Here is a 21,540-nt window from a genome sequence, read left to right as displayed (position 1 = left end):
GGATGTAAGTTTGATACTTACTTCCCCCGTCGTTCCAGAGTGCTGAAGGCCGCCACCGAATAAATTGAGTGGCCCTGCTAAGTAGTCTACCCATTATAAAATTAGAACGGGTGGACTACAAAAGCAGCACCGCTAACCGCACTGAGTGGTGGCTTTTAGCGCCAACACCCGGAAAATGACAAGGAAGACGAGTATAAAACTTACATCCACGGACTCAGTGAATCAGCTACTTCGAGCCCATAAGCTTGGCTTATAGGGCTAAAAGTAGCTGACAGTCTCTTTAAGGGCTTATTTACATGAGCGTATATCGGACGACCAATATACGCTTTCATCTAAGCAGTTTGGCCCTTCCCTCACCGGCTCTCTGCTTCTCTCCTCCACTCCGGCATTTGCAATGGGAGGGGGCGGGGCAGAGCCAAGCTCCGCTCTGTCTTGCCCTCTCCCATAGCTGGCTATAGACAAGGGACGGGGAGGGGGGCGGGAGATCAGCTCCGCCCCCATTCCACCCACTCTCATTGCAAACCGCTTGGAGTGGAGGAGAGAAGCAGAGAGCCGGTGAGTGGGAGGGAAGGGTGGGGACTGCTTAGATGGAAGCGTATATCGGCGGGGCGTGAAAACTCTGCCCAATATACTCTGGTGTAAATAAGCCCTAAGGAATAGTATTTACTGAAATAGACATGTCAGGAGAGCTGAGGGGTCCTCTTTAATTACTTTTAAATTTCAGATAACTTTTTCAAATTAGTAATAGATTGGATAGGTTTGAACTCATTGAAATACTGTAAGATACAATAAATACTATAAGTCTGTTATCTTGAAAAATAGTGCTTTCTGCACAGTGAGGCTGTCCAGTTGGATGAACATGCCCTGGCTTTTAGAGAACAGTCCAGCTTCTCAAGCTCTGACCAATCAGCTGCTGTTGCTGAAGGAATTTTCTCTCCAGGCGTACACCCAAGTTAATTTTTGGCATATTGAATAATCTTCCCCTCTGAACTAATACCCTGCTTCCCTGAAAATAAGACATAGCATGATTTTCCAGAATTTTTGAGGATGCAAAATGATTTTTCAGGCTTTTTGAGGATGCTTGAAATATAAGCCCTACTCCACAATTAAGCCCTGCTAACAGTTAATTAAAAAAGTCAATTTAAATAGTGTCCAGGCAGCTATACATGTAAAAAAGTTAAACCTTTTTGAACAAAAATTAATATAAGACACTGTCTTATTTTTGGGGAAACACGGTAAGTTGGGGTTAGTCAACCATTGGGCTACACAACCATATGGAAGGTAATAGTGTGTACATACAGATCATAATGTTCTTCTAATTGGCTATATTTAATGTTTTGTATGTATTAGTACTTCGCGTTTCAGCTTCTCACATATTCATAGTGAATTAATATTAGCATTCTTACACAATTTTACATACCACGTAAAACAAAGGCTGGAGCTACTATAATGCCCAAAACGTGTCAGAAATTGTTTAAGGCTGTATCCGCACGGGCAACAGCAATATCGCTGCTATGTGCACGCAATTTTGTAGCATCAGTGATGCTTTTTTCCTGTTAAAAATGTAGCATTGTGTCGCTGCTACCTGTGATTTTGTCACACGACAAAAAAAACCAAAAAACGCACGATTTTGTAGCGAGAAAGTTAATAGGACTTTCTATAGTTAAAAATCGGATCGCAAAGCATGAAAGGGAGTTAATTTCTTACCGAAAATTCCTTTTTTCCGAGTCATCCTGACGGCAGACATGGAGGTTGCACCTTGACCTTGTAGGAACAGCAAGCAAGAGACTTCAAAAGGCTCCTCCTGCCTCCCATTCACCAGTGTCTTCTAAATTACTTACATGGACATGTCGTGGTTAACCAATGAAGATTTTTATTGCTCCGAGACAAAATTAACATGGTTAGTTCTTTTTGAACGAACAATAAGAGGGTAGCTTACCCAGATTAAACAAAGGAAATATGCACAAACTTACCGCATAAAACAGAAATGTCCAACATAGGAGCCTCTGGGCTACTGGTTCGTGCCCGCATAGACGTAGATATAATCGTGTGAATTTTTGGGAGGGAAATACGTGCCGTCAGGATGACTCGGAAAAAAGGAATTTTCGGTAAGAAATTCACTCCCTTTTCCCGGCGTCATCCTGACGGCAGACATGGAGTATACCAGATTAACTCTTTAGGGAGGGACCACTGCTTGCAGGACCTTTCTCCCGAAAGAGAGATCGGAGGAGAGGTCCGTATTCAGCCTGTAATGTTTTGCGAAGGTGTGCAGGTTGGACCATGTGGCTGCCTTACAAATTTGATCCGGTGTCGCCATAGCCCTCTCTGCCCAGGAGCAGGATACTGCCCTGGTTGAATGGGCCTTGAGTCCTTCCGGGATAGTTCTGTTGCAGGAAGAGTAGGCCTGCTGGATGGTGGATTTTATCCAGCGGCTAATGGATCTTCTAGAAGCCACTCTTCCTCTGCCCGGCCCCTGGAATTGGACAAAAAGACAGTCAGCCTTCCTGAAGGATGAGGTCTGCTCTAAGTAGCATAAAATGGCCCTCCTTACATCCAGGGTATGGTAGTCTCTTTCCCTATCGTTTTGGGGATTTTGACAGAAGGATGGGAGAATAATTTCTTGCTGTCTATGGAATTTTGAGGCTACCTTTGGGAGAAAGAAGGGGTCTGTTTTTAGTATGACCCTATCGTCCTGGATTAATAGGTAAGGTGTCTTACAAGATAGGGCCTGGAGATCGCTCACGCGCCTTGCTGTTGTGATAGCTACCAAGAACACAGTTTTAAACGTGAGGAACCTAATTGGTATCTGCTCGATAGGCTCAAAGGGATCTTTGCACAGATTTTGGAGGACTAAGTTTAGGTCCCATGGGGGGACCATACTACGGCTAACTGGCCTCATTCTTTCTGCCGCTTTCATAAACCTGCGGATTAGTCAATGATCCGCTAGGGGCTGATCTAGAATGGCCGAGAGTGCTGATACCTGCACTTTCAGGGTTCCCGGTCTCAGGTTTTTGTCTAGACCCTCCTGGAGGAAATCCAAAATCTCCGCCACTGAAGTGTCGAGATTGGAGACTTCCAGCCCCCTCCAGGAGGATAATCTTTTCCAGATTTTATTATAAATAGCTGAGATCACGGGTTTTCGGGACTGGCGTAACGTCGCGATGACCCTAGAGGACAGACCTTGTCTTAGTAGCGTCTGTTCCTCAATATCCAGACCGTGAGGTTCAGTCTCTCTAAGTTGGGGCACAGAACTGGGCCCTGCGCTAGAAGATCCTTCCTGGATGGAAGGCGGATTGGCTCCGTGATGGCGAGTTTTAGGAGTACCAGAAACCATGCCCTTTTTTCCCCAGTGTGGAGCGATTAGGATCAGCGTGAGGTTGCTCTGCTGGACCTTCTGAAGAACTCTCGGGATCAGGGGTATGGGGGGGAAGGCGTATGCCAGACTGAAATCCCACCTCTGGGAAAAGGCGTCTAACCCCTTGGCCCTGTCCCTCGGATCTAGGGAAAAGTAGGCGGGGCATTTTGAGTTTTTGCTGCTCGCGAACAGGTCCACCTGTGGACTGCCCCAGGTTTCTGTAATAAGACGAAACTCCTCTTGATTCAGCAACCATTCTCCGGGGTCCAGGCGTCTTCGACTGAGGAAGTCGGCTGTCTGGTTCTGGGACTCTTTGAGGTGGACCGCTGTCAGGGATTGTACCGTGGTCTCGGCCCATCTGAAAATCCGGGCTGTTAGTTTCAGCAGGTGAACGTTTCTGGTGCCCCCCTGGTGGCGAATAAGTGAAACGGCGGTCACATTATCAGAGAAGACTTTCATGTGTCTCTTCTTTAGGAAATCCTGAGTCCTGTGAAGCGCTTCCCAGATGGCCCTAAGTTCTCTGAAATTCGATGTCTGGGCACGCAGCCTCGGCCCCCACTCGCCCTGGAGCAGGCGCTGCCCCACTTGCGCTCCCCAGCCAGACTGGCTCGCATCGGTTACTACAGAGATGAAGGGTTCTGCCACCCATGGGGACTCAGCTTCTAGAGTGTCGGTTGACCGCCACCAGCGGAGGGACCTTAAGACAGATGATGACATGTGCATTCTCCTATCCAGAGAGATGGATGTCCCATCCCAGTTACCCAGGATGGCTCTTTGTAGTGTTCTAGAGTGCGCCTGGGCCCAAGGCATAATGCCAATTCAGGAGGTCATGAGGCCCAGGAGCCTCATTGCGTCCCTAATTGCCATTTGCTTCTTCTGGCCGCCCTCCTGTGCTGCCAGTCTAAGACTTTCCTGTCTGGGTGGAGGCAAAGACAAGGTCTGTGATAATGAGTCTATCTGCACCCCCAGGAAGATTTTCCGTGTCTCGGGGAGAAGACTGGACTTGGGGAAGTTAACTATCCACCCTAATCTCTGAAACAGAGAGATGACTGCTAGTATTGTCTCTGAGGATCTTGGATGAGGAGGCGATCACCAGGAAGTCATCCAGGTACGGGATGATATTTATACCTGCTACATGGAGATGTGCCACCATCTCTGCCACTATTTTAGAGAATATTCTGGGTGCTGTAGAGATGCCAAAGGGTAGGCACTGAAATTGAAAATGGCGTACCTGGCTCCCTATTCTGATGGCAAACCTCAGGTATTTATGATGTTCTGGCAGGACTGGGACGTGGTAGTACGCGTCTTTTAGGTCAACGGTACTCATAAAGTTCCCTCTTTCGATCAGGGTTACCGCTGACCGGACTGTTTCCATTTTAAACCTTTTGTAGGTAATAAATTTATTCAGGGCCTTCAGATTAAGAATCATCCGGAAACTGCCGTTTGGCTTTTTTATCAGAAATAGAGGCGAGTAGAATCCCTGGCCCTGCTCTATTGTGGGGACCCGAACTACCGCCCCCATTTTCAGCAGCTTACAGTTTTCAATTTCAAAGATGTCCTGCATGGCAGGGGATTGTGTGGGGGTTACTCTGAAGAAATTGGGGGGCCGGGTGAAGAATTCTATTCTGTACCCCTGGGCTATGAGCTGCAGGACCCACGGGTTATCTGTAATCTCTTGCCATTCTCGGGAAAAGTTCAATAGTCTGCCCCCCACCTGGTACTCTTCTATAGGGGTAGGGGTTGTTTTTGTCTTACCCCTGCCTCCTTAGGGGTAGGACCAGCGCCCCGTCTTTCCTTTGCCCTGGTATGGCTTGAAGGATGGCTGGCATTTGTAGGAAAATCCCGTTCTTGCTTGATCCGGAAAACTGTGGGTTTTGTCGGTAGCTCTTTTTAGGATCTCCTCCAAATCTGCACCAAAAATATGCTGGCCATGAAAGGGGATGGAACACAATCTTCCTTTGGAGGCTGTATCTGCCCTCCACGTTTTTAGCCAGACTGCCCGCCTGGCCATGTTGGACAATGCGGCGCTTCTGGCCGCCAGCCTCATGGACTCGGCGGATGCGTCTGCCAGGAAGCCTGTTGCTGATTTTAGTAAAGGCATGCATTCCAGTAACGCATCTCTGGGGGCCTTCTGTTTAATCTGGTTGTCGAGTTCCCCTAACCAGAGGAACATCGACCTTGCCACAGAAGTCGCTGCGATGTCGGACTCCAGCGTATAGGCCGTTGTTTGCCAGGCCCGTTTCATCAAGGCATCAACCCTGTTGTCCATCGGGTCTTTAAGATGAGAGGAGTCCTCAAATGGCAGGGCTGTCTTTTTGGCCATTCTGGCCACTTGTGCGTCCACCTTGGGGACCTCTTCGTAGACGCTCACATCTTCCTCTGCGAAGCGGAGTCTTTCTTTGTACTCGTGGGACAAGTAGAGATGTCTGTCCACGCAAGCCCATTCATACATGATTACTTTTTTCAGAGTATCATTAACTGGAAACACGATGCGATTCCTTGGCCTGAGCCCGCCAAACATGTCGTCCTGTACGGACCTTGGCTCGACCACATCCTCTAGCTTCATTGTATCCCTGACGGCTCTGATCAGGTCATCCAGGTCCCCGGATGAGAAATAGTACTTCTTATTCTCATCCTTGGTGTCAGAGGGACGGTCCAAGAGTTCGCCATCTGACAGGTCGCCCAGGGATTGCTCAGAGTCTGAGCTCGACAGCAGTATGTGGCTCGCTCTTTTAGTGGCCCTTCTTTCCCGCTGGGCTGGGGGGAGACTGGAGATCGATGCCCGGACCTCCTTCCTGACTAGGGATCTAATATCATCCCTAAATGCGGCCTGTTCATCCGTAAGGATCTTGGAGGTACAGTCCTGGCATAGCGGTTTTTTATACGCCTCGTCTAATTTTTTAAGGCACAGGGCGCATTTCTTGTATTTTTTCCTAAGGTCCTGCTTAGACCGGGTGGATTCCCTGTCCTACAAAAGACACATGCATGCATATAAGGGAAAACCCCTACACAATGCTAAATCCCTGGGCATAACATCCCTGCAGCAAGTCACACTTACGGTTTGCAGGGCTTCCATCTCTGATTCCTTTGTAGTCATACTTGCCAGAAGTGTAGACAGGATCAGGCAGACAGAGTAATCCTTCTCTGAAGGTGTGCTGTCAGTGGAAGCTTGCCGGGGGGGTCTCCATTTTAAAATCTCCCGCTGTTCCGGGTCAGCTGACGGCGTCTGACGTCACCACGTCACGCCGCGTCATTGGCTCCGCCTCCCGATGTTGCGCTCGGCCGCGACGGCATGCCTGGAGGAGAGAGGCATCTGAGCCTATGGCCCGCCGCTCTACCCGGCTGAAAACGCTGCACGGAAGCCCGTGGAAGAAGCAGGAGGGGACTCAAGGACCTCTGGTCCGCCGCTCCGATGCGCATTGCGGTGGTGAATCCCAGGCGGTCAGACCTGTGGCCCGCCGTGCCCCCGGACCGCGCTGACTCTCCGGAGGGAAGGTGAGAGGGGAAGCAGCCCTGTGGACCGTCATCCCTGCTGTCAGCAAGATTCCTTCCTGGAAAGAAGGTGAGAGGGGAAGCGGCCCCGTGGACCATCAATCCCGGTTGTTATCCTGTGGCTCCCTGGAGGGATCACCTCTTGCAGGGACAGGAAGCACTGGTGAATGGGAGGCAGGAGGAGCCTTTTGAAGTCTCTTGCTTCCTGTCCCTACAAGGTCAAGGTGCAACCTCCATGTCTGCCGTCAGGATGAAGCCGGGAAAAGTCACAAGTTCGTGCGATGCGATAAGATAAACAAGGAGGCTCCATAGGGAAACATGAGCTACAAAACATAGCAAATCGCAGTTGTTTAGAGCATGACGCGATTTTGTATTCTCGCAATGTCACATCGCTACAAAATCGCCTGTGCGGATACACCCTTAGGCCTCCTTCACACGGGTGACCTGGCATTGCCGATCCGTGCAATATCGCTGTGTCTTTTCACGGCAATACCGCGATTTTGTAGCGCAACTTTGTAGCATCACATGCAAGGATTTTCGGGGGGAAAAAGGGGGCCTTGAAATATAAGCTTTACCCCAAAAAAGCTGTAGCTGAAGAGAGAAAAAAAATACACATACATTACCTTAGATGCCTGGCCGCAGCTTCTTTCTGGGTCCCAGGACTGATGATGTTTTGTTCTGCCCGGGGATTGAAAAATCCCCACCTTCTGGAAAAGTTGGCTGTGATTGGCTGAAGCTTAGCCAATCACAGCCAGCACTTGATGAATGGCTGTGATTGAACCAATCATAGCCATTCATCAAGTGCTGGCTCAGCTAAGCATCAGCCAATCACAGCCAGCGCTTCCAGGAGACTGGGATCTTTCAGTTCCCGGCCAGAAGGTGAAGAAGAGAAACAGTGCCAGGACCCAGGGAGAAGCTGCAGCGGCGAGTGCTTCTAAGGTGATGTATGTGTTTTTAAAAAAATTTTTTCTGCAGCTAGGTTTTAGATTTGGCTTTGACAATAGGATTTCTTACTGTCAAAATTGCTTTGCACCACACGAAAATCGCATTTTTGTGCGGTGTGATGCAACAGAGAAGAAGTCTCCATAGGGAAACATGGGCTACAGAACCTCACGAGTCGCGGGCATATCGTCGGACCCGCAAGGTTTTTGTGTTGGGTTGTTGCATGCAACAAAACATTGCATGTGTGAAGGAACCCATAGAAAGCATGGGCTTCACATACATGCGATTTGTAGCAACGCAATAAAATCGCGCGACTTTGTCACCTGTGTAAAGGAGGCCTTATAGTTACAGAGTTGTGTTGAAGTAACCCTTTAAATTTAGATTTGATGATAAGGTTAGCGGATTTAAGTTCTCTCAAGTGTCCAAATTAATTAACAATGATTATCGGAGGAAATACAATAGATATCAACTGTGTGAAATCACTGCTATGCTCTTTCTACAGAGCCCAGCCCAATTGTACACTTGATTTATAGTGCAAGCACACAAAGAGTATATTGGCCTATCACAGTGGAGCAAGTCTTGAACTTAACAAGGCATTAAAGTTTATTAAAGTTTAGTGAATAATTATGTAACTTGTTGCCTACACCATCTTAGTATTTTAAACTTTTATAACTTTTTTTTTTACAATTAGTAAAACTTTATTAATCTGATTTTTACTTTGTCTTTTGGTCCCCCTGGGGGACCACAACTAGCGATGCTTTGATTGCTGCTGCAGTATGATGTAATGCTATAGCATTACATCATACTGCACATACTGCAATCTGACAGCCACCCCATGGGGACAGCTTGATAGGCAGTCTGCTATGGCAGCCCTGGGGCTTTTCAGAAGGCCCCCGGCTGCCATGACACCTGCACGGCTCCCCGCAATCTCAATGCCACTGGATTTTTTTTTTTTCAAATCAATTTTTATTAGTTTTTCAATATACAAGGTTACATACAAATAAAACTGTCTGCTATTCCTGATGCAGATGGAAACGTTTGTCTTAGCATGAGCATTGTCAGCAATTTAACGAATACAGACAAAGCTAAAGTACATTACGTTCTCAACATTCTGAACTTACTGAGGTACTACCATCAATTTCAAAACCAGTTCAGACAACTATGCGACGGTCTCTTAATAGTTATACAACTTGTCTGCAAACTCTCTGACCGTGTGATTTTGGAACCGCATTTGAAACGGGAGATACCAATTGGTTAGGAAACGGGGGAAAAAGGTAGGGGGGGTGGAGAGAGGGGGGGGAGGGGATAGAAGTTAAGGAAGTGTAGTGAGTATCTACGGTAGAGGGTTAGGGGGTATGAGACATATGGATGGAGAGTCCTGTTTCCTCCTGTATGTGATGTGGTTCTTACCTAGTCCGGGACAGCGAGGGTTTAGGTCTCCGCTTTGGTTGCGGCACTTTACTCAGCTTCGGATGTCCAGGGTCTGAAGGTCCTCCCCGACTTAGTGTTATCTGGGAGTTCTTGAGCAGGACGGCACAGGCTATCTTCCCTCCAGACGGAGTAAGGAGAGGTATAGGGGAGAGTCGGCAGGCGTGCGACGCCAGAGGACGTGATAGGGCAAAAAGAATAGAGGAGGTAGAGGAGGGGGGTCTAAGACATGTGTCTCAGATTTCTCCATGGGGCCCAGATTTGGAGGAACTTGTCATGCGTGCCTTTATTCCAGCTCGTCATCTCCTCCATGTTGCACAGCATTTCTGTTTTTTCCTTCCACTGGGTTACGGTAGGGGGTGTCTTTTGGAGCCAGTGTAGAGGTATTAGCACTTTAGCTGTATCTAAGAGGAAGGCTGTCAATTTATTTTTCAATGGGTGAAAGGACTTGAAGGGTTTCCATAGGAAAATCATGTCTGCCCTTAAGGAAAGATTTGGGTGGACCTGTCTGAGGATCTCCTCGACCCCTCTCCAATAGGGAATGATGTCTGGGCACTCCCACCAAATGTGGAGGTAGGACCCAATATCCGCATCACACCTCCAACATCTGTTGTGTGGAGCTAGTTTATAGTTGCACAGCCACTGCAGGGTTTTATACCATCTGACGAGCAACTTATAATGGCTTTCTTGCATGAGAACGCATGGAGAGAGGCCGTAGGCAGTTCCCAAAATGAGATTGATATCTTCATTTGTTAGTGTTATCCCCAGCTCCCTTTCCCATGATATGAGAAAGGTAGGTTTGGTAAAGGACCTCGGCGAAATAAAATGTTTTCTCAAATAAGCGATTCTGAATGTTTTGGGATTGTTCTCACTGATAATTTTTTCAAATTGGGTTTTGGGTCGGGAGGATTTATGTTTTGCATGGAACTCTGCAAAAATTTTATGGATATGCTCTCTCTGTAGAAAGGAGAGGGTTTTGTGGGGTAGGAGATTTTGTCTAATCTCAGGTGGTTTGTGGTGTATGGCTTGTAGGTCTTCTATCCGCTTATTGTACGTTCCCTTCCACAAATTGGAGATCCCTGAGTTTTGTGGGATACCTAGCATTCTGTATAAAGTCTGAAGTGGCGCTTTTGGTGAAGGCTTAGGTGCCAGGGAATCCTTCAGCCCGTCCCAGATCTCGCAGGGTCCTCTGAGTAGAGGGTTGAAGTTTTTTGCTCTATATGTGTTTTTCTTTGGAAGCCAGAGGTCCTCCAAGAAGAAGTCTCCATGAGCCTCCTCCGCGATAGCACACAATAATGGATCCTTATTATTGTTAGTTAGGTCGCACCAGTATCTGAGCTGGGTGGCTTTGTAGAAGTCTTGGATAGATGGGAGGTCCATTCCTCCTTCGGTCCTCCTCTTAGTCATCAAACTATACGCCAGTTTGGGTCTCCTCCACCTCCACACAAACCCCGAGAAAGCCGTCCGTAGGGTTTTGAAAAAGGACACCGGTAAGTGTATAGGGAGCAGGCGGAGTTTATATATTACTATAGGCAGAATATAAGATTTTAATACGTTTTTCCTACCAAACCAGGATAGAGCTGGAAGGTCATAGGAGCGTAAGAGTGCTTTTACCTGGTCTATCAAAGGTAGGAAGTTTTGTTCAAATAGGTTTTCTATTTTTTTGGTGAGCTTTATGCCTAAGTAGTCTACCGATGTCTCCGACCACGACAAGGGTGAGCTGGACCTTAACGCATTGCAGTGTTTCTTGGGTATCGAGATGTTTAGTATTGTTGACTTGGAAAAGTTTATCTTAAAATTTGAAAAGGCGCCGAAGTCATTTAAGAGGGATGTAAGTCTAGGTATACTTCTCTCCGGTTCCGTTACGATGAACATTATGTCATCCGCAAAGGCTGCCGCCGAGAGCTTATGTTTGCCTATTTTCAAGCCCTTTATCACTGGGTCTTGTCTCACCCATTGAAGAAGGGGTTCCATGGCCAATATAAAGAGAGTGGGGGAGAGGGGGCAACCCTGTCGGGTGCCATTGCAGATGTCAAAGGGGGGAGATAGTATATCATTAATTTTTAACCTGGCGTGGGGTTCTGTGTATAAGGAGAAGATCGCGGCGATGAAAGGGGCTGGAAAGTTAAAATTGGAGAGTACTTTTTCTATATATGTCCAGTCCACCCTATCAAAGGCCTTCTCGGCATCGGTGCTGATCAATGCTAAAGGGATGTTGCGTTTTTGGGAGTATTTTATTGCGTGTAATAAGCGTATGCAGTTGTCCCTGCCTTCTCTGTCTTTCATGAATCCTGCTTGTTCGGGGTCTACGATGGCTGGGATAAAATCTTCCAGTCTTTTGGCTAATAATTTGGCCCATATCTTCATGTCCTGATTGATCAAAGAGATGGGCCTATAGCTGCCGCAAGCTTTGGGATCCTTGTTTTCTTTATGAATTAACGTGACATGTGCTTCCTGGGCTTGTCTGGGAAGCTTTTCTCCTTCAAGAAGGGCGTTGAACATTTCTGTCAGGTGTGGTGTTAGTTGTGATTTGAAGGCCCTATAATATGCTATTTTAGAAGCCATCCGGCCCTGGACTTTTTCCTTGGGGGCACGAGTCTATTATAGCCTCTACTTCTTTTATTGTAATTGGGTTTAAAAGGGTGGCGGTGTCTTTGTTGTTAAGCTTTGTGAGGTTTGGGGATTTCAGGAACGAGTCAATCTGACTTTAACTTTGTGTCTTACTGGGGAGGTCTCGCTATCCTCTAGGTTGTAAAGTTGGGAATAGAAGTCTTGAAATTCATGCGCTATTTCTAGAGATGAGGAGACTACTGACCCTGAACGTGTTTTTATCATCTGAATATGGTTTCTGGATCTGGCCTTCTTTAGCAAGGCTGTTGTCAGTTTGCTTCCCCTATTACCATGCGCGTATATTCTCTGTTTAACCCCTTAACGACCAGCCCATAGTGTTTTTACGTCCTCCCGAAGTGGGCTTTATTCTCTGAGGACGTAAAAACATGCTTCCTGCAGAGAATAATGCCCCTCGGGCTGTGGACGTGACAGCTCCATGCTGTTGGTGTCCGCAGGTAGCTGACAGCATGGAGCTGTCATCCCGGGCTGTTCGGAGCCCCCCCCGGCATTGCGATCAGCGCTATGCAATGGATAGCGCCGATCGCAAAAAAGTAAATAAAAGTGCAATAAAAGTTAAAGATTCAGCTGCTCTGATGGATCGGATCCATCGGAGCAGCTGAAATTACTCACCGATGTCCGCCGCACGACTCCCAGCTGTCCCGATGCTCCGGGCGCCGTAGCCGTCCTTCTGCGCATGCGCGCCAGGCGGCATTACGTCAGCCGCATGCGCAGAAGGCCCAGCGGCGCGGGAGACTTAAAATCTCCTGGCTCCCGGCTCCTGTAGGTAGCCGGGAGGCAGGAGATGTCAGCGGGGACTGCGGTGAGCGGTCCCCGGTACCGCGATCGCCGTTATACAACTGATAACGACGATCGCAGAAAAGTGAAAAAAAGTGTAAAAAAAGAAAAGTTTCACCTCCCCTCATGGATCGGATCCATGAGGGGAGGCGAAAATACTCACCTCAGGTCCGCCGATGTCCTCCGGCCGGTGTCGGGACCCCCCGCTGGCTTCTGCGATGTGCCGATGCGGCGCGCATGCGCAGAAGCCGGCGAGCCCGGCAAATTCAAAATCTCCCTGCACCCGGCTGTCACAGATAGCCGAGTGCAGGGAGATATGACTGGGGACCGCTGTATGCGGTTTCCAGTCATATGATCATCGTTATCCATCAGATAACGGTGATCATATAAAGTTAAAAAGTAAAAAAAAAAGTTGAAACTTTAACTTTTTAAACTTTTTTTTACTTTTATCTCCCCTTATGGATCGTATCCGTAAGGGGGGATGAAATTACGTACCCAAGGTCCCGGATTTGTTCCCTGGTGGGATGTTGATCCGCGGATCTTACCCCAGCTTCGGCGCATGCGCCCGTCAGCATGATGGCGGACGCATGCGCAAAAGTGAAAGATTGCCCAAGAAATATAAAATCTCCCTGCTGCTGGCTACAAAAGGTAGCCAAGAGCCTGGAGATGTCACTGGGAGCCGCTGTATGCGGTTACTGGTCACGTGATCGCCGTTATCCAATGCATAATGGCGATCACGTAAAAGTTCTTTAAAAAGTGGCAGTTTCATCTCCCCTCACCGATGCGATCGGTTGGGGGAGATGAAACATCTTCTCTGAGGCTTCCGCATTTGAATCCAGATGCGATTATCCTCCATGGACCCTTCCGGCTGCTGCGCATGCGCCCGCCGGCAAAATGCCGGACACATTCGCAGGAGCCGGGAAGCCCAGGAAATTTTAAATCTCCTTGCTCCCAGCGACCAACAGTCGCTGAGTGCTTGGAGCAGTGACCGGTGGCCTCGTTGAGCAGTCCCCGGTCACATGATAAAGTAGCGAACTAACATTAGGCCGGTCACACATGACCGGAGAGGAATTACAGGTTCTGCATGCGCTTGATCAGCGGTAATCCACGGATCAATCGCATGCATTGGATTACACAATTCCCCCCAATTAGCGGGTCGGAATTATGTAATCCACTCGCAGAAACAGAACACAGCATGCTATATTTTACCACGAATATCTGCGACCTAGAGCCCTTTGTGCTCTATGACCGCGGATATACCCGCAGCCCATGTGCAAACACATTGTGTACGGGCTGCGGGTACCCGAGTCATCTCTAAGCGACGGCGCGGGAAATGCAAACAAAAAACCGCCTGTGTGAGTAGGCAGTTATGCGCAGTACATTACGCAACCGTACGCAGGGTCACAGCCGGGCTCACAGCTGGAATCCGCTGCAGGCCTCGGCAAGCGGATTCCGCCTACGGCTACGTGAGCACGGCGTTATTCAGACCGCTACCAGTAATCCATAATTTACAAGAAGCCCCGGGAACGCTCGCCTTCCTGCAGTTCCAGGAGCAGCTTGTTGAGCACCTTCTCTGTGAGACCGCTGCACCGCAGCAAGATTACAAAGCCTCACAGCGCCACTTTCTACACCCCATCCCCGCCGCTGAGGTTACGAAATACCCCCCAAAATACATGAGAGGAGGGGGGGGGGGATACCCGGTTTTCTTGCCCCATGTGCCCAGCCCAACCAGCCTCCGTAATTACCCCTGTCTTCGGACATAAAACGCAGTTTATATTATTACCTTTATCTAATATTTAGGGAATGCCAAAAAATGGGGATGGCGGGGGGTGGGGGGGGGATTATTTTTAGGAAGTCAAATTTTTTTCCGTATAAGTGGGCAATGGGGCCTGGAATTTATTCAGTTCTGCCCTGAAATCCAGCGGGCATTCCCTCCATTATGGGCCTAGCCATGTGTCCTGTAAGTAGATTAGGGCCACAATGGGTATGTTTCTGAACAGGGGACAAACAGGGGTATCCATTTTGGGGTGAAAGTCTTCATTCCTATGTACACTGTACAAAAAAAACAGTTTTTAAATTGACAAAATTGCCAAACAAATGAAAATCGTAATTTTTTCCTTTTGCTTTGCTTAGATTCATTCAAATACTTTGGGGTCAAAATATGCAGTACACCCATAGATGAATTTGTTAAGGGGTCTAGTTTTTAAAATGGGGTCATTTGTGGGGGTTCTCTATCGTTTTGGACGCTCAATGGCTCTACATGTGGGCAATGGGGACTGGAATTTATTCCGTTGTACCCTGAAATCCAACAGGTGCTCCTTCCATTATAGGCCTAGCTATGTTTCCTTTAAGTAGATTAGGGCCACAATGGGTATGTTTCTGAACACGGGACAAATGGGGGTATCCATTTTGGGGCGAAAGTCTTCATTCCTATGTACACTTTCAAAAAAACCCAGTTTTTAAATTGACACAATTGCCAAAAAAATGAAAATTGTAATTTTTTCCTTCTGCTTGGCTTAGATTCATTCAAAAACTGTGAAGTCAAAAAAGTCATCGTACCCCTAGATAAATTCGTTAAGGGGTCTACTTTTCAAAATGGGGTAACTTGTGGGGGATCTCCATTGTTTTGGTCACTCAAGGGCTCTACAAGTGGGCAATGGGGACTAAATCTCCTTCAAGCAAAATTTCTGTTCCGAAAGCCACCGGTTGCTCCTTTCATTTTGGGCCCCATTGTGCATCCAGACATATGATTAGGGCCACAATGGGTATGTTTCTGAGCACCGGAGAAACAGGGGTATCCATTTTGGGGTGCAAGTCTTCATTCATATATGTGCTGTACAAAAAAACTGCTTTTAAAATGACAAAATTACCAAAAAAATGAAAATTGTAATTTTTTTCCTTCGGCTTGGCTTAGATTCATTCAAAAACTGTGAAGTCAAAAAAGTCATCGTACCCCTAGATAAATTCGTTAAGGGGTCTACTTTTCAAAATGGGGTCACTTGTGGGGGTTCTCCATAGTTTTGGTCACTCAATGGCTCTACAAGTGGGCAATGGGGCCTAAATCTCCTTCAAGCAAAATTTCTGTTTCGAAAGCCACCGATTGCTCCTTTCATTTTGGGCCCCATTGTGCATCCAAACGTAAGATTAGGGCCACAATGGGTATGTTTCTGAGCACGGGACAAACAGGGGTATCCATTCTGGGGTGCAAATCCTAATTTTCATGTGTACTATAGAAAAAAGTCCTGTCTTTAAAATGACATATTTGCAAAAATATGAAATTTTTGTTTTTCTCTTCTAAATTGCATTGACTCCTGAAAAAAAACTGTGGGGTTAAAATACTCATGACACCCCTCATTGAATACGTTAAAGGGTGTAGTTTTTAAAATGGGGTCACTTGTGGGGGTATATATCATTTTGACTCCTATGAGCCTTTCCAATCTTGGATTGGTGTAGGAAAACAAAGTGTTCCTCAAAATGCTTAAAAGTAATGTTACATTTGTACGTCTCCTAAATGGTTAAAAAAACCGAAAGTTTTTCCAATGTGCGCCCAAAATAAAGTAAACGGATGGAAATATAAATCTTAGCAAAAATTTCTATATTATGTTTGCACATATTTGAGATATTGCAGTTGGAAATGTGAAAAAATGACGATTTTTTCAAAATTTTCCCAATTTTGGCGCTTTTAATAAATAAACACAAATTCTATCGGTCTTTTTTTTCCACCTAAATGAAGTACAACATGTGGCGATAAAACAATGTCAGAATCACTTGGATATGCAAAACCTTTCTGGTCTTTTTCCATGCTAAAGTGACACGTGTCAGATTTGCAAAATTTGGCCTGGTCATTAAGGCGTAAACAGGCTTGGTCACTAAGGGGATAAGGAAGAGATGTTTTTTATTAAACACTTCGTTAAGGCAGCAGCGCAGGTTTTTCCTTAATGTAGTTAGTTCATCTAGATTCGCTTTGGACTGGGCTAATTTAGTTTGTTCTAGTTTAGCAATTCTTAAAAGATAATTGTCTATCTCTTTTTGTTTTTGCTTTTTAATTCTGGAACCTAGTGCAATTAGATGACCCCTCGTAAACGCTTTGTGAGTTTCCCAAATCAATGGGAGTTTGGGATTGTCTTTTCGGTTTATCTTAAAGAACTCATCTATCAGAAGCCCTAAGCGCGTTTTCTCGTCGGTAGAGTCTAATAGGGATTCGTTTAAACGCCATTTCCATTCGCAGGGAGCTTCAGTGCCTATTAAGAAGTCAGCGTGTACAGGGGCGTGGTCCGACAGTGTTATAGAGTCGATTTTAGTCTCTCTGAGGCTTTGTAGGAGGCCGGAGGAGGCGAAGACATAGTCCAGCCTCTGGAAGGAGGCGTGTATTTGTGAATAAAAGGTGAAGTCCTTGGAGGAGGGCCGTGATAGTCGCCATACATCCACCAGGCCCAGCTCCTGCAGCGACTTGCCAAGTCTCTTTAGTTTAGCCTGCGAGATCTGGGAGCGGGCCGAGGAGGAATCTAACAGAGGGTTTATGGTGACGTTTAAGTCTCCTCCTATAATGATATGTCCTTCAGCAAATTGTTTAAGTGTTTCAAGTTGTTTTATTATCCATGGTATTTGTTCTGAGTTTGGAGCGTATAGATTTGCAATTGTTAGTTTGACATTTCTAATCCTGCCTTTTAGGATGAGGGCCCTGCCTTCGCCGTCTGAGTACTGTGCAGTGAGCGTGAAGGGAATGGAATTGTGGATCAGTGTAGACACCCCTTTAGAGGCTGAAGATGCCACTGGATTTAAGGATTTAAATGCCACTGACAGAATTGACTGTGGCATTTAAAGGGTTAATAGCCGCGATCGGCCGCTTGCAGCTATTTCCCACGGGTGTCAGCTGTAATACACAGCTAATGCCCGCGCTATATGAAGAGAGGTCACCCCGCAATCTCTCTTCATACATAGACCGCCGATACAAGCCGTCAAAAGGCCCATTGGTGGTCGTTAAGGGGTTAAATAGCCATAAATTTCCATGGAACAGTTGTGTCATACGTGCATGGGAACTAGCCCTACGTGCACAAAAATTAAAGTGATATGTGCAAACAAGTGCGCAACAGGCTGATTACATTGCTCTTCAAACTTCGTTCATGCACAAATACGTGCTGGTCGCACGGGAAGAAATCGCAGCATGCTCAATTTTCATGGATGGCTCCCGCTGCTTCCATTGAAGTAAATGGAAGCTGTCCGTATCCGCGACACCCACAGCTGTTTTTGTGCTGTGCCACAGATTTTTTTTTCAAAGACATTTAATTTCTAAAAAATTATTTTCTGCTGCATCTTCTGCGCATGATAACTTTTTTATTTTTCCGTCGACGTAGTTGTGCGAGGGCTCATTTTTTGCGGGATGTCCTGTAGTTTACATTAATACCCATTCAGAATACATACGACTTTTTGCTCGCTTTTTATTGCATTTTTGGGGGGGAGACAGGGTGACTAAATAAGTGCATTTCTGGCATTCTTTATTGTTTTTTCAGCCGACATACACCGTGCGGCGTAAATAATGCTCTACTTTGATAGATCATACTTTTACGGACACGGCAATACCAAATATGTATTTTTCTTTTTTGATTTAGATTCTTTATTATAGGTATGGCAAAAGGGAGTGATTTAAACTTCTATTCCTTTTTTTTTTTTTTTACAATTAATAAAACTTCATTGATCTTAGTTGCACTTTTTATTTTTAAGTCCCCCTGGGGGAACACAACTAGCGATGCTTTAATCGCTCCTGCAGTATGATGAAAAGCTATAGAATTACGTTATACTGCGATTTGACAGGCAGTCTACCAAGCCACCCCACGGGGATGGCTTCATAGGCAGTCTGCTAAGGCAGCCCTGGGGCCTTTTAGAGGAACCCTAGCTGCCATGACACCAGTACGGCTCCCTGCGATCTCGCACGCGCGGGGTGGTGGTGGTGGTGGTCGTATGGGACCCAATACCGCTGTCAGAGTTGACAACGGCATTTAAAGGGTTAATAGCCATGTAAATGTACGTCCTAGAGCGGGAAGGGGTTAATGGACAGATAATTCCAAATAGGTTCCATCTGCTTAAAACTTTCTAGCTGCCAGGGCTTGATTTGTTCATCATTGCATCTGCAGGAGCCTGAGCACTCTGCACTCCAGCAAGTCACATGTTCTATGCTGTGAGGTCAAAGATCACCTTGGCAGAAATGATGAATATAGCAATAAAATCGGTGACTTGACCTCTCCCTTGAAAGTCCTAGGAGGAACATGAATAAATACAGGAGTAATGTAGTAATATATATGCACATCCTGTTACGTGACTGCCAGATTCTGGAATTGGCAAGTTACAAAAAAAAAAAAATTATATATATACACACATACATATATACTGTTGATGATTGCCAGGAAGTGTACACAGGGCCGAGGGATAAACTATATACAGATTTTCTTGTTACCTGTAACGGCAGGCAATGATGAGGGTTGTAGTTGTCAGTTCGTGACTCCACCGTTCCATACACCTGCATTCACGCTCGGCGCATTAATGACGCTGGACAAGTGCATAGTACCTCGTGTCCTCCGGAACAGTGAAGGCCCAGTAAAACTTTACTAGTGACTTTTCCAAGAAATATGGCAGGCTTCAGTATGCAGAGTTCAGGAAAAACTTAGTAAATATTCAGCAATACTTGACATGAAAGTCAATGGCCACTGAATGACTATAATGATCACCCCACTCTCATAGACTTCAGCACGCGTGGGTGTCAGTTACGGGTGTACCACTACACGGTGATCCATACTCCAGACGGCCGCACAGGCATCAATTAATCTCAGTATTATCTTCAGCGGTTCAGTAGACTTCTGCACTGTAATATAACTGTATACACTTTGTGTCACTGGCAGGGTAATTACTCACTACGGCTCTCTCTTGTGTTGGGACTTCGTGGGGAGAACATTTAGGCTCACTCACTCCCATGTGGTCCGACGGTCTCTCCTTCTCCTTCATCTTCAGCTGCACAAGGGCTGATGGTGCCCTCATGCACCTCTGTGGTAGCAAACCCTCAGATGGTAGATGGGTGCTCCTCAGCAGCCTGAAGGCGGGCTCTGCACTCCCTCCCTGGAACCCAATCACTCATACTTATAGATTCATGCACACCATGTCACATGACATAGCAAGATAGGTACACACAACATGCAACCAAACTGACAGCAATGATTTTAATGCAGTTAACCCTTCAGACGCTGTAGCTGTGCAACACACATACAGAAAATTAGACATGACAGTTTTGCACAGTGCATCTACATAGGACAAACATGTATGACAATTATGGAGGGGTCCGAAATGATGTTCTGGGACTAATATATATATAATATATATATATACATACATACATACATATATACACATACATATATACACACACACACACTATATGGACAAAAGTATTTATACACCACTGAAAATCAGCAAATATGAGTTTGCCAAACAGTATGCTGTAATAACCATTCATTCATCCGATCGAGCATTTATGGGACATACTGGAGCCACGGGTACAACACCGCCGCACACGTCCATCTTCGCCAACAATCTCTTCTCATTGCCTTGTACAAGGAATGGCGAGCTATTCCTACCCAGACTTAGAGAACTTGTGGAAAGTCTGCCTCCACGTGTTACTGATGTAATACAAGCAAAAGGAGGGCCGACACGTTACTAAATAGAAGAATAAAGCACTGAAAAACAAGCAGTGTCCAAATAAGTTTGTCCATATAGTGTGTGTGTATATATATATATATATATATATATATATATATATATATATATATATAATTAGTCCTAATCTAGTCTAAAATTTGAAAATATGCTCAGTAAATAACCCTAAGGCCTCCTTCACATGGGCGACACAATATCACCGTGAGAAAATCTCAACGATATTGCTGCGTTTTCTCGTGGCGATACCATGATTTTGTGGCGTTACAAAGTCACGCAACTTTGTAGCATCACATGCTAAGATTTGTGGGAGGGCTTGAAACATAAGCCCTACCCCCAAAATAAGTCCTAGCTGCATAATTTAAAAAAAAAAAAAGACCACATACATTACCTCTCCGGCGGTGTCTGGCTCTGCTGCATCTTCTCCCTGGTCCCTGACACTGTTCTTCAGCGTCTCTTTTGGCTGGGGATTGAAAAATCCCTGACTCCAGGAAGCGCTGCCTCTGATTGGCTAAGCTCTGTGTTTTTTTTTTCTCTGCAGCTAGGGCTTAGTTTAAGGCTTTAACAGTAGGATTTCCTACTGTCAAAGTTGCATCGCATCGCACCGCACAAAATCGCGTTTTCATGCGATGCAACAGAGTGGAAGGCTCCATAGGAAACATGAGCTACAAAACCTCGCAAGCCACGGATATATCGCGAAAACCATGAGGTTTTTGACTCCCAATGTCGCATGCCATAAAACATTGCAAATGTGAAGGAACCCATAGAAAAATTGAGCTTTACATACATGCAATTTGTAGCATTATCACAACGCAAGAAAATCGCGCAACTTTATTGCCCGTGTGAAGGAAGCATTAAACTCCTAATTCCCTTTGCTGCTTCACTGCTGTGTAAGGCTAGTTTTTATATGGCGGAGTGTGATATCGGCAGTGAAGTTTGGCCTGATGCCGTGCTCGTGCATGTACGATGTCCCCGCACCGCCCATCACTTCAGTAGAGTTGCGATTTTTCGGCATGGCTTTCAGCCGCATTGGAGGATTGACAAATGTTTTCCATTGTTTTCAATGGGGAACCTCGCAGCGCACTCGCGTGCACGTCGCAATCCGTGGAAAGAATGCGCGATGCATTACAAAGGAACGCCCAAAGATAGAACGATGCAGGAAAAAGTCCCTTATTTATATGACCCTATTCAAAAGAATGGGGTTCATATTCGTGCGAGAT

The sequence above is a fragment of the Eleutherodactylus coqui genome, chromosome 8 (genome assembly GCF_035609145.1).
Source record: "Eleutherodactylus coqui strain aEleCoq1 chromosome 8, aEleCoq1.hap1, whole genome shotgun sequence".
NCBI classification, from domain to species: domain Eukaryota; kingdom Metazoa; phylum Chordata; class Amphibia; order Anura; family Eleutherodactylidae; genus Eleutherodactylus; species Eleutherodactylus coqui.
Note: the sequence above shows the minus strand (reverse complement) of the source record.